Source organism: Mya arenaria, chromosome 10, assembly GCF_026914265.1.
Source record: "Mya arenaria isolate MELC-2E11 chromosome 10, ASM2691426v1".
NCBI classification, from domain to species: Eukaryota; Metazoa; Mollusca; class Bivalvia; order Myida; family Myidae; genus Mya; species Mya arenaria.
The window spans coordinates 63,461,854-63,475,904 of record NC_069131.1 but is presented as its reverse complement, the minus strand read 5'-3'; the positions used below and the strand labels follow the sequence as shown (position 1 = coordinate 63,475,904).

General features: G+C 33.6%; 1 protein-coding gene across 3 annotated transcripts in view; it reads left to right on the top strand.

Moving 5' to 3' along the window:
• Positions 1–3,087: 3,087 nt before the first annotated feature.
• Positions 3,088–14,051, top strand: part of LOC128205375 (melanocortin receptor 4-like) — a 41,512-nt gene continuing 30,548 nt past the window's right edge. Inside the window, exons 1-3 of one of the 3 annotated variants that reach the window (XR_008256230.1) lie at positions 3,091–3,225; positions 4,681–4,775; positions 11,468–11,871. The gene's annotated coding sequence lies outside the window, so the exon portion shown is untranslated. Of the gene's footprint in view, positions 3,226–4,333; positions 4,390–4,680; positions 4,776–11,467; positions 11,872–14,051 lie in introns of those variants that run through there. The other 2 variants (XR_008256231.1, XM_052906955.1) reach the window with 2 other exon arrangements.

Sequence of the window (14,051 nt, the reverse complement as noted above, 5' to 3'; positions counted from 1 at the left end):
TCAATATAGCTTCCCTAACATTTGGATAGCGTCTGATACGCTTTAAGCTGTTTGCTTAAAATATTGCTTCATGGACAGTTTTTAAACATCTGCGCTGTTTATAGTGATGCACTTTCAGAAAATCCTTCTTGTGGGATCGGTAGCAATAGATTTGTACCTATAACAACTATAAAGTGTGCATCACTCACAAACTATTAATCTGAAGTAGCATTCTCAATCTTAAATATGAAAAGGGCATCCTCGACTATATCTTTGTACATGTCATTAAGTTAGAACGTACCTAGGGTTAGTTTTCCTTTGCGACATTTCTGATTACACTTGTTATCGTACGTTTGCTGATATTTTGCATAATCACTTTTCTCGTGTTACCTGTACTTGTAATTCAATTTGTTTACCAAATATGCATACATGTATGACGTACTGCAGTAAACTCAACACGTACATGTACTCGCATTTTTCCGCAATATCTTTCAGGACAGATGATGTATTTATTCGACAATAACGATACAAACTGTAGATATACCAAATCAAGCACTGGGTACACAATGATAACCTACATCTATCATTATCATAGCACACAGATTGCAGTCAGTCAGTGATTTGAAATGTTTCATTTAGAAATATATTGGGCAACGGGTAAAACAGTGTTGGACACCTTATTATCAAGTACGCCGCATATGTATATACCCATAACAAGTTATGGGATAAAGTGAATAGTCTCAATCAAAATTAGTTAATTCGTGATCACAGCAATACCACCATCACTTAAAATGGTTTGTATGTAGTGGCTTTTTACCTCTCTAGAATACCTTTCTGGATGCGTCGGAAGTAATAGCGGTTACGGTTCGATTAAAACTGTTCATCGACATCAATGATATGCGCAACACTGTCAGTGTCCTTTAGCAGAGGCTTTAGCAGTATTCGTTTAAAAAAAACACCTTGTAATAATGTTATTGATAACAATTTTCTAACCATCTAGGTCAGAGGTATATCTCTGAATATTGCCCAGAAACAATCATCCTGATTCAAGGTTGGCTTTTGCAAATAGTGTTAGGATGTTTTCTATTTATTAAAACAAAAGGATTGGAAGTCACATTCTTTGACGCCGTTTCTTATGTAATATAACATACAGTCTAAATATCGACCGACCAACACTTCATCTACCTAGGTACACTATTTATCGGACGGCCGACCCACTCTAAATCTACCTACGTCGTGGTGTGAACCTGTCTATACTGAAGAAAACTTTATGAACTATTTTGAAGAAAGCTTACATTTTTGGTGTTCACTGATCGTGCCGTGGTGGTGACCGCAAGATTTACCAATGACGTTTACTTGTTTAGTGTCGGTTCTTTTATAGTGGTATGTGTCTCTTGTTTGGTGTTTGTTTGATCTTTATCATTTCGCGTTTAAATACGACCTTGGTTTTTTAGGCTGCTGTAGTCTCCATTGGTTTACTTAGGAACGTTTTTTTCCGTTATTGACATTAGTATCTATATTAATAATTGATTTACAAAACCATAACATAGTAAATATGTTCCTGTGTACGATGTATTTATGTATGCCTGTCAAACAAATATTATTTTACATTTCCATAAACACGGACACATTCCGGAGTCATAATATTAAGAGAAAAGAGAAATAAAATAATATATTACGTCTGGTTTTGAAATACAATATGCCATTATATATTTATTTGTAGCAGACATAATATATTGGCTAGTTCAAAAACCTTTAGCGGAAACATTGTTTGTTTTGTTTTAAATAATGCATTAGAATTACTTTTGGCTTTAATATTCTTTAACAAAATATAAATATAAGCAACATACAACAAATAATAGATTTAAGAAAGAACGAAAGCTGATTTATAGAATTATTCAACTATATACTGCAGAGTTGCGATCAACTTCGGAAAGTCGGAAAAATGTGACATTTACACCAAGGTCAGTGAATTGTCAAGAAATATAACAAACATGCATGTTAGAGAAATATTAACAAATAAATTACACAACGATTATTCTCTGATTTATGTCTTTGCGGCTAACTTTATAATCACACATCCTTTGGGGCTTTGACAGGTGGACATTTCCCTGTAGACAGAAAGACCTTGAAAGTTTCAAATAGTATATATCATGCATAGTCATCGTTACGTTGGGAATAGAAAAAAAAAACGTTTTGTAAGTGGTAAGAAACCAACGGCTAGTGAAAATATACAGACGTAACACGTTCGAATAGTTGGTCAATTTTTGTTAATCAAACACACACACTTGGTATTCATTGGCATCGTCTTCACACCGACCGTAAGAGTTATATATTTTAACAGGTATACGTTCATTGGTCATAGTTTCAAAAATCATTTACGCAATAAAGTATGTTATTAAATGTTTGATGTTGACTTAATAATTAACGAAGTACTATGAAAATTATGGTACATGTTTGTATTTTCATGAAGTTTAATAATTTTCTGTACGTTGATTTAACAGTTTACTATTTAAATATCAAATAATTTCTTTTAGTCTCATTCATATGAATTGTTCTCACAAATAGATTGTTTGTGTAATACACTGTACAAAGTGACTTTTTCCATTTTTACAGCCATTAGTTTTTGTTAACTTCTCCTAGTTCTGTCCTTATAACTTGATGTTCTAATAGTTCGGTTGACGTCAAATATTTGTTCACCTTTCTTGAGTAAAATGCGATCCAAATTCTCAGATCACAGCGGCGGAGGTATTATTACGGCTTTTTAAAACTATATTATCATATTTTACTGATTTTATTTGTTATCCTTTTATCTTTAATTACCAGAAAATGGAATGTTTGTCGAAGACTATGGATAGAAGCTTTTGAAAAGGTGGAGAACAATTTAGCCTGTGTTTAAAGAATACTGATACAAACACTGAAGTAACATTGAGAGATTGCTGGTGTACTGCATCTTGTATGGAAGTAGACGGGGTATTTCAACTGGAATACAGGATACTGGATATCTCCTTGTGTTGATTTGGATTTATGTGTTTATAGCTGTTAAAAGATGCAATGTTCTTGTTTTCCGATATTTGCATAATCCGGCTCGCAGGAACACTGTTGTCATTCCATTTCTGGACGAGGTATTTTCTGGCGCTGTGATTAGAGTCAGTCCAGCATTTTATCCAATTCGTTGTATTGTGAAGGCAGGAGCTCGGTTTGTTAACAACGACAGGATTTCTTAAGAAAGGTTCCAAGACCAAGGTAAATGAACTGTTTGTCTGTTTAGGTTATTTTTGACAGCGCGTATGATGACAATTTTCTGTGATGCGATTACCTATTTTGCATAGTTTTTACTCTAATTATACACAAAAAATTGAGTTGATATCACTCCAGCGCCGCTAAAAATTCAAATATGATGTAAAAAGAGATTTGAAAAATATTATTACTTAATTAATTATCTAAATAATAAAAACACCAGCAAACTGATGATATCGGGGTTTGCTCCATTTTTGGAATACATAGTAAGTGAGTGTCTCTTTTAATAAACTCTTACACGGGATATGCACATAATCACCATAATCTTAACATGCATTCTATATTTTTGTAAATGATTTGTGTAGATCAATTTTAACTAGTTACATCCAATCAATTGGTGTTAATGTATTATATCTTTAATTGTTACTGAAACAAATACTATGAAAAACGACCTCCAATTTGTGTTTGCAAATCCTAGATTTCGCAAACTCAAGTACCCTTTAAATACGGTGTAATCGAATACTGGCCTATACTTTAGTTAGAAGGCTTCATTAAGGTATGATTTTGGTGTTTTTTGTTTGCGAGATGTTTTTGGAAGTTTGTCTAATTGACCCGCCAACTTCGGGCCCCAGCGGGGTTTTCGCAGAAAAACACGGGGTTTTTCACTATCCCGCGGGATTTTTCTCCCGTTTTTCAAAAGCTAGGGAAAAATCCCGCGGGGTTTCAATAATACACGATTCAAGTTATTTTAGCTCAAAACAACATCTTATATCAAAAGGAGCATTATGCTTCGACACCGGAAGTGAAATAACGCGAAACAAAAAAAACCCGCTTTTCAGTACGGGGTTTTTCTCCTGCGGGATAAAACTCCAAGATTTTACCGATAATGCAAAATCCGTAAAAACCCCACTTCTAAGCTAGTATATTATTGTTATGATGTTAATTATCACTTGTTTAAGGATTTTGAAATACTTGTTTTTTATTTAAAGAACAATAGAAATTTTATGAATGTTTTTTACGGGAGAAAAACCCAGCAAAACCTGTTTTGACTATTTATGATTTAAACGCGATTATTGCACTTCATTTAAAGCAAAAACAAATGTTACTACATATGTATCTTATATGTTTAATATAACAACCATGTTAGTTATGTAAATGATATTATTAAAGGTAATTTAACTATTTTCGAAACTTATGAAATAGTGTAATGTAACCTTTTTAAAAAAAATCTTCCTTTTTTAACCGTCTTTAAAAATACTGCAGGAATGAAAATTATACGTGACGTTAAAGAGTTGTAACGTTAAAAAGATGATATTGCTTAAAATTGTTTAATTATTGGTACTTGAATCTGACTTTAAACCGGTTTAACACAAACATACAATTACAATAATCAATACCAGGGTACATGTATCATGCTGGAAAATTACGAATGTGTCAGACGAATTATTTTGTTTTTCATAGAAGATAAACAAAATCATCGAGCTTTGCAGAACGATGAATCAGAATGACTGAATGACACTAAGTTTTGCAAAATGGATATATCCCTAACTTCCATGGTAAGTCATATATATTTAGTTCTATTGCATTTTTGTGTGGCTTGTTGAATATGTATCAGCTAAGAACACAGGTAGATCTACTTGACACAAACAATTTTAATAAGAATATCTTAATACACTTATCCCATATATAAGGCGATTATTGATTATGTGACTTGCACCTGTGGCTAAGAAGTAGGACAACTCTTGGTTATGCACCAGTCAGTTGTAACCCCCCCCCCCCCAGTCCAGGGAATGGCAGGGACTTTGACTTTCGGTCCAGCTAAGCCCGGGCAAAGGCCCATTTTCCCCAGCTATCCCCGGTATACACCCAGTCTCGGGTAATCACGGCCTCCCCAGTTCCGGAGAATAGAGGGGACTTTGACTTTCTGTCCAGCCAAGCCCGGGTAAAATCCTTGTCCTACAGGGACGAATTGCCGGTAAAATCCCTGCCAAATGATCCCGTACCCCAAGGACCCTAGGTAAGGCCTCCGGTAATCACAGCCTTCCCAGGTCCGGAGAAAAGCGGGGACTTTGGCTTTCTGTCAAGCCAAGCCCAGGTAAAATCCTTGTCCTGCGGGGACAAACTGCCGATAAAATCCCTGCCAAATGATCCCGTACCCCAAGTAGTCCAAATAATTGTAAGTTGACAGATTTTTTTATGATTTTTGATATGGCAAATCCTTAATGTACAAATTGTTTTGTACCAAAAGTGGGTAGTTGTTCCGGGTTAAAGCATATTGCGTCCATTAAATATCATAAAAACAAGTAATATTACCAGATTATGTTATTTTATAATAGTTCCGTACACAAAAAATAAGTATCCAACGAATAATTATGAGTTTGACGGTCTATCTCGAAGCTTGTCGGATGTGGCCAACTTATTACGATTGTGTCGTGTTGTTCCGTTTGGCATAATTGTTGTCTGTGTCAGTCAACTTTCATTTTATTGGAAAGGTAAATGTGTTTTAATGCATTTAATGCTTGTTTTGTGCAAAATAACTTCTTTTACATGTATGGTAAATTATGAATATAAACCTTTATGATCAATTTCAACCATAAAATACTGCACTTAATACAATTTCAATATTTTTCAAACACCTCTGGTTTTTACACAAACCCGTTTAGACATTAGGGATTGGAAGAAACCCGTATAACACGTCTATTATTTTAGACTTGTACCCCAAGGACCCTAGGTAAGGCCTCTGGTATTCATGGCCTCCCCACTCTCCTAAAAAAACGGTGAGAAAAAACAACATAATTATTAAAAGTATTTATTCTTTTCATGAAAGTCTTTTGCCTGTAATTGCGCATTCAACATCCTAATGCAATATAAACTGTCATGATCTGCCCCCAGATTTCAGATTTAGTAAGCTTCTTATGACACAGACAACAGTTTTGCCTTTATATGATCTGCAGGTTGGCGCATGATTATTATATATTAATGGCATATTTAGCTGACTGCAGTGGTCAAAATTGACACCAGCCCAAATTTTATTTAGCAGGGCTTGATAAAAAATTAATGCCAAGCATTAGTGTTAGCAGTCGGGCTTGTACCTTCAAAAGTCTAATTGGATGACTGACTCAGTATGTGCATGTTTTGACATATTTTTGTTACTGTTTGGACTTTCTGGTAGCATAGTTGTGCTTGTTAGATGTAAATTCTTCCCTCAGAAAAAATGTATCCATGGTGTGTGTTTTTTCCATGTAAATGTCATTATAACTATAACTATAGTATATGTCACTGTTATATTTGTCTAAATAACTGTTTCAAAGATGTGATTACTTTCAATGTACTTGTCCTCAGAATTATTAATTTGTAAGTTGTATACATGAATGTAATGTCTGTTCGTGAATAGCTGTTCCCATGGGGTGTATCTCTTCATTGTACTAAATGTCCTTATAACTCTTACTATGTAGTATATGTCAGTTTAATGTTCGTCCTTGAATAACTGACCCCATGGCATGTGTCTTTGTAATGTACCATACGTTTTAGAATGACTATTATGATTATTACTATATATTGAAAGTCAAATGTAATGTCCGTCCCTGAATAAATGTCACTATAGTGTCATTTTTTGTTATAAAGTACATTTTAGAATAACTATTTATACTATATTGTATTTAATTGTAATTCTTGTCCCTGAATAACTGTCCCCATGGTGAGATTCTTTGTAGGTACATTTGAGAATACCAATTTCTGGAGTGTGTGTCAATGTTATGTCCGTCCCTGAATAACTGTCACCATTGGGTGTGTCATTACAATGTACCGTACATGTCAGAATTACTATTACTATAGTATAATGTCATTTAGTCAATGTATGTTTGTCCCTGAATAACTGTCCCAATGGTTCAATTCTATGCAAAGTAAATGTCAGGATAATTATTAGTATATGGTTATTGTCAAGTGTGATGTATGTCCATAAATATTCAAGTCTCCTCATGGTGTGTGTCTTTGCAATGTTCATGTAAGAATAACTATAACTATAGTGTATGTCAATTAAGTCTAGTCAATGTAACATCTGTCCCTGAATAACTCAGTCCTCATGGCGCTTGTCTTAAAATGTTAATATGTCAAAATAACTAGTACTTATAAAAGTGTATACATCAATGTAATGTCCGTCCCTGAATAACTGTCCCCATGGCATTTGTTGTTACAATGATAATGGCAGAATAACTATTCCTATAATGTATGTCAATGAAATGTCTATCCCTGAAATCCCTGTCCCCATGGTGTGTGTCTTTACAATTTTCATATCAGAATAACTATTTTTATAGTGTATGTCAATGTAATGTCCGTCCCTTATTAACTGTCCCCATGGGGTATGTCTTTGCAATGTTCATAAATTTCAGAATAACTATTTCTATATAGTGTATGTCAATTTAGTGTGACAGGCCCTGATTAACTTTCCCCATAGTGTGTGTCTTTGCAATGTTCATATCAGAATTACTATTTCTATAGTGGTGTTAATGTAATGTCCGTCCCTGATTAACTGTCCCCATGTAGGGATTCTATGTAAAGTACACATCAGGATAATTAATTACTGTATTGTTTATCAGTGTTATGTCTGTCCCTAATTAAGTCACCCTAAGGGTGTCTGGTGTGTGTCTTTGCAATGTTCATGTCAGAAATACTATTAGCATAGTGTATGTAAATGTAATGTCCGTCCCAGAGTAACTGTCACCATGTAGCGATTCTGTGTAAAGTACATGTCAGGATAACTAATTACTATATAATTGTATGCCAATGTTATATCCCTAAATAAGTCTCCCCATGGATGCACCAGTCAATTGTATTCACGCCCCCCCCCCCAGGTCCGGGGGTATACCGGGGATAGCTGGAGAAAAGGGCCGTGTTTTTACTTTCCAGGTGGTCCCGCAGGACCGGGTGACCGCGGTGGTTTTGTCATAGGGCCAAATTAAGCCAAGATTGGGCCTTATATAGAGTCTCTGGGGTGTGGGGGCATTTGGACGGGGTTTAACCATCAGTTCGTGCCCGCAGGGCGGGGATTTTACCCGGGGTCGGCTGGACCTAAAGTCAAAGTCCCGGCTATTCCCCGGACCTGGGGGGGGGGGGGGGGCTGTGGTTACAATTGACTGGTGAATTATAATGTCAGACCCTAAATAAGTCTTCCCATTGGCGTGACTGTCATGGTAATGTACATGTACCGGTAATTATTACTTTAGTATATTATTTTAAAACTAACAGAAGGATGTCAAAATGACTTAATTAATTACACCATGATAAATGATAATATATCATGAGTGGATGGTACTCTGAAATTGCAGACACTAATATTATTTTTTTTAGTTGAAAGATTTTACTATTGTTAAAGTGACTGGAATAAACAGAATTTATGATGAAATGGGTCTCATTTTCCTACATGCGTTGGCGAAACAAAATAATCCGCTGAGTTCTCTCCATTCCTTGAAGCTGTCAAATAAGTTCATATTTGGATTATAAATATCTTAAATATATATGTCTAATGTCTACACTCATGCACAATATTTTGCTAAGAATTGGGCGCAAGTCCGCTAACGCGTTCACAGGGGGTACTTTGAATGACTGGGGAATAGCACAGTAGCGCCCCTAGTGTGCCTCCTTGTTTTCAGATCCTACTGAAAGATTACTGTTGGTCAGCCTTAGAGTATTTGAGGTTGGCTGATGTAGTTTTTCCAACAGTCAGAGACTTCTGTTCAGGATTTCCACTCCTTTATTCTAAGAATAGTGTTCCTTTTAAATCAGCGATAACAAATAACACAATTGCAATTGCAAATCCAGTCTATTTCATGTATAGTTATATGAATTTTTCATATGTGGCAGGTCTATTTTAGAAGTCTTTTGTTTATAATTGTCTCTGTGGCTGCATTTATGCCACTCTGATCCTGTTGTCGTTGAGATAATGAAGATACAATTCTCTATTAACAAAAAGTCCACAATTAGAAAAAAGTAGGAGAAAACATAATTAAACTTTTCAAAAAAAAAAAAATCTTAATCAAGATATGGAAAGGGCCCTTTAAAAATAATAATAATAACCTAATTAAACTTAAAATTAAAAACAAAAAGTAAGACTTGTTAATTACTCTAAAATCTAGGTGTTAGATGACATTAAAGCTGCACTCTCACAGATATATATACCATTTTGACAACTTTTTTTTGTTTGTCTTGGAAAGAGCAAATTTCTGCCTAGATATCTGCAAATAAATTTATGATTGCTGACAAAATCAGATCGTAGATTTTCACATTTTTTCTGTTTGAAAAATTGATGTTTTTTAAGGAAAATGCATATTATATCATTTTTGGATTTTTTGTTAGTAGTTTTATTTATATAACTGGTTCCATGGATTTTTGCAAAAATTGGCTGGTTTCAAGGCAAACAATAAAAAGTTGTCAAAACAATCAATCTGTGAGAGTGCAGCTTTAAGTGCACTGTACAAAGAAAGCTGGTAAAAATAATGAATAAACACTTAAAGCAAACTTATGTTTAAACTGGGACCAATAATATGTTATCTTACTCCCAGGTTTAAACAATTGCATATAATAACAATAATTATAGTTTTGTCTGGCTTTTCTTACACAAATAGAAACTATTTTTTTAATCAAACAAAAGACATTAAAACTGCATATCCAGAATATCCTTGAAATAATATCAAATGCCAAAATAAAATGTACAAAAAAACCCAAAAAACATCTGAATTAAATAACAATTAGCCACTTTAGCAAAATGGAGAATTATACATTTAAGATATTCACATAAAATTCACCTCAATTTTTCCTTTCCATATGATTATATATATTTCTTATTTTTTTCCCTCTTTGCTATTAGCCTATAAATCAACATGACCATAAGCAATTATTTTAATAAATTCTGTGAAATGCTATGAAATTGAAGTTCAATTCTAAATTGACAATCATGTATCTCTTCCAATATTATAAGGATTTATATTTTAAGCATAATTAAGGAACATGTATTTTGATCAATTAAAGTGCATAACTGCAGATTATGTTTATTATCTTAAATAAATTATAAGCCTATTCATAATCATATTTATAGCACCATTTTCAGAATAATGATTGTCACATTAACCAGGCTTTCCCTGTATAAAACTGTCATTCATAAAGAATATTAAAAGGCAATTTTAACTCAGCCAATCAGATGTCAAAAACAGTGAAAGGGGCAATGTCAAGTCCAGTGAAAGGGGCGGAGCTAAGATAAATACTGACATGAAATGTAGATGGATCTTACCAACTGAGGAACTATTTTGATTTTCCTCATTTGCTTGTAATAAAAATTAAACTTTTACATTGATACACATTTATCAATATATTATTGAATATAAAAGTGAATTATAAAAGCAAAATAATGACACCAAACATGACACATCTTGCATAAAGATTAGCATTTTGATAAACTTCCTGGAATTGTTATAATCAAAATACCTTGCACCAATATATCAAATCCTACTCCCACACAATGCAATGTAATAAAGTAAAAATATATACAGTATGCAGCAAAACTGTCGTCAAATTAAATCCTTGATTAGGCGAAACAAATATTCTTAGTTTCTACTAACATCCCCCCAAAAAAGGGTAGATAGGTAGGCATTACTTTTTTTGGACGATCATAATTCTTTAGCAAACTGACCTGTATCAGGGTATTATTTTAGGTCTCTGAAAAAAGGCATTTTGATCAAAACGCAAAAAAAAAAAAATAGGAAGAAAAAGATAAATTCAGATGGGTGTAAACAAAGATTTGTATAAGCCTTATTATGTCCATGTTGTCATATCAGTGATCAAAATAATCACAAGCCCACAAGCCCTGCAAATGTAAAGTTCTTTCTTGGTTGTCAGGGACCCAAGGCCCACTTCAACTCTTGATTTATGGTAGGTTCTGTTGAAAGTGTTTGAAGCAAAATACTAGTTTAAAAATATTGGCTTTTAAGGTCTCCATAGTAACACTTCTAAACCTAACAAATGGAGTGAATTAGGGGGTTAATTGGGGGTAATAAAACACATCTTGATAGTGACAATTTAAGTTTTAATCTTTCAAGTGGTGGTTCAACTAAGGAGGGATATATATATATTCTGTAACATTCTAAACTTTAGCATAAAATGTTAACTTAAATTGAATAAGAAAAAATATAATTAAAATGTGAAACTTTTTTGTCATTTAAAAAAACTTGTCACAGCTTCACATTCTCTTATTTTTAAGGCCTTCGACATATTTGAGTGGGATCCTGAAACAACCCCTGACCCAACAACTTAATTTACAAGAACAACCCTGCGTATAAGAACTACAATACTTCTGACAAAAACAAACAAAAGCAACTCCAGATTTATGAACAACTCTGATTACTAGAACATGCATGAACACCAACCCCATCTTCAAGAACAACAACTTCAACCCCAGAACATCAACACTTCCTGCAGGGACAACTACAAAAACATTGGCTTCAAGAACAAATTCATCCTAAACACAAACATCAGCAACAACAGCTACCCGAATAAAACTACTCGAACTACAAGAACACCAGCAACACACTCTTTAAGAACACCAGCATCATCATCTTCTTCTAGACTTGCAAATGCAACAAACACCAAAGACAAAGTTGAATGGTATGTATATATGAATGCAAAGTTTTGACATACACATGTATAAGATATAGTTATTTGTCTTATTCCGTAAATATGACCTACTCATTAGAACGTCATTGATTAAATTATGTAATTGAATAAAACTAAACAATCAATTTGCTATCATGGATTCTTTAAGTCAATGAGCATATGACTTTTTTATTGTCTTTTTATTTTGTTAATGTCTCAAAAAAGAATGACTACCTCAAGTTGGCTGATTTCCATTAGATTTGAAACATTATTGAAGTATTCTACAATATATTTTGAATAGGCTTTTTTTATTGAAGATTATGTTCATGCAACATGCCTACTTTATTTGTGTGCAATGTAGCCATAAACTTAAAGGGACTAGACACCAGGTTGGCAAGTACAGTATTTCTTCAAAATAAGCCTAGAACTGTCGATGTGATCATTTAGAAGGCTGATAATACAAAAGGGTTATTAGTACTGTGTTTTGATCCGGGAGGTTGTATTTAACTTGAGTGGATTTTTGCAGATTCGGATTTCACAAGGCACAAGCCTCCCGGATCAAAACGCCATACTAATAAGCCTTTTATTATATATACATTACTAATTTACTTGTAACATCACTTAAAGGCCACATGTTTTCATAATAAATGTCATTTTAAAGGGTCTGTCTCACAGATGATGAAATAGCGAAAAAAACAAATTGTCGAAAAATGACATAAACTTGGCATCGATGTGTACAATGCATTGAAACGTACTAATTGAAGTACCACATAGTTTACAATTTATTTAAGTTTAGCAGTTACTTAGTATTTTTCCATTAAAAAAGATTACTGGGTATTTGTTCAAGGTAGAATTCATTCAATCATGCGTGATTGGCTAGAAGGTGTTATCACGTGAAGTTGGACTTCAATTTTTGCGACGCGGGGTCTCCGACACAATCTTTTTTTACAATTATGACATCAAACGTAACACATTCTATTAGATAATTTTCCTGAGATTCGTTACAGAAAAAACTTTTTTTGGTGCAAATCTGTGACACAGTCCCTTTAAGGACACATTATTTTGTTTTATGACATCATTTTAACATCACGCAATGACACTTGTAAAGTTGTTGTGACGTGACGTCACAAGAGTTGAAAACGGCTGTAGTGTACTAGAGTGGAATACAGCCTACCATATTTTGCGATATGTATTACGTGTGGATAAATGATGGATATATATATAATAAATAATTTTACATGATTAAAATAAACAGAGCAATCATTTGACTATCTCATTTGGGTTTCATTGTGTAAAAATAGTGAATTAAGTTTTCCAAGTTTATATTATATCCATTTATGAATACAGATAAATATACTGATGCTTTTTTAAACTTACTGGGATATTATATGTGGTAAACACACCCCAGAAAGTTTCATATCGACAATATGTGCAAAAGCTGTGAAATTATGTGTCTTAAGCAATGTTATATAGCTATTAAAGTAAGATTAAAAGTTATACACTAGTATATCAATCGTATGTAAGTTTTTGACAGTTATCTATTTTTTTGCAATTGTATCATCTGGTGTCTAGTCCCTTTAATAAACACTGTTAAATTCATACATTATTGAAAAAAAATGACAAGCAGCAATTGTCATCACTTGATTGTTATCCTTACCTAATGGGGTTAAGTTTTGCGTTCAGGTCAGTTACATGGAAACTATCAAAGTTGTCACTTTGAAACTTGGGGAACTTGTACATCTTATACCCTTCTTCACATTATACCCTAAAGATATTGAGTCTCACCTGTTTTTAGGGTAAAAAAACGTGAATTTCGGTTGATTTTGAGAAATGGACACTAAGCTTCTTCATAGAAAATGAAAGGATTATGCCTTCAATATATCAAACTCATTTGGAAGGGAATGGGGAGGATGGGGGATATTTTAGTATTTGTGGACTATAGTCTAATTATTTTAAGTTTAATAAAATAATGTGCTTAGAAGGCGGCTTACAAGCAAACTATCAGAGCTATCACTTTTAAACATTGGAATATTCACTTTCAAATGTATAATATGAAATAAATTTACAATAAAAGGATATAATCAGACGAGCGTTCAGAACCCGCAGGTGGTGCTCTTGTCATATGCCAAATGTGCTGGTATAAACATTGGCCATTTTTGTGTGAAATTAAAATTTTCCTTTCTTAAATTGCA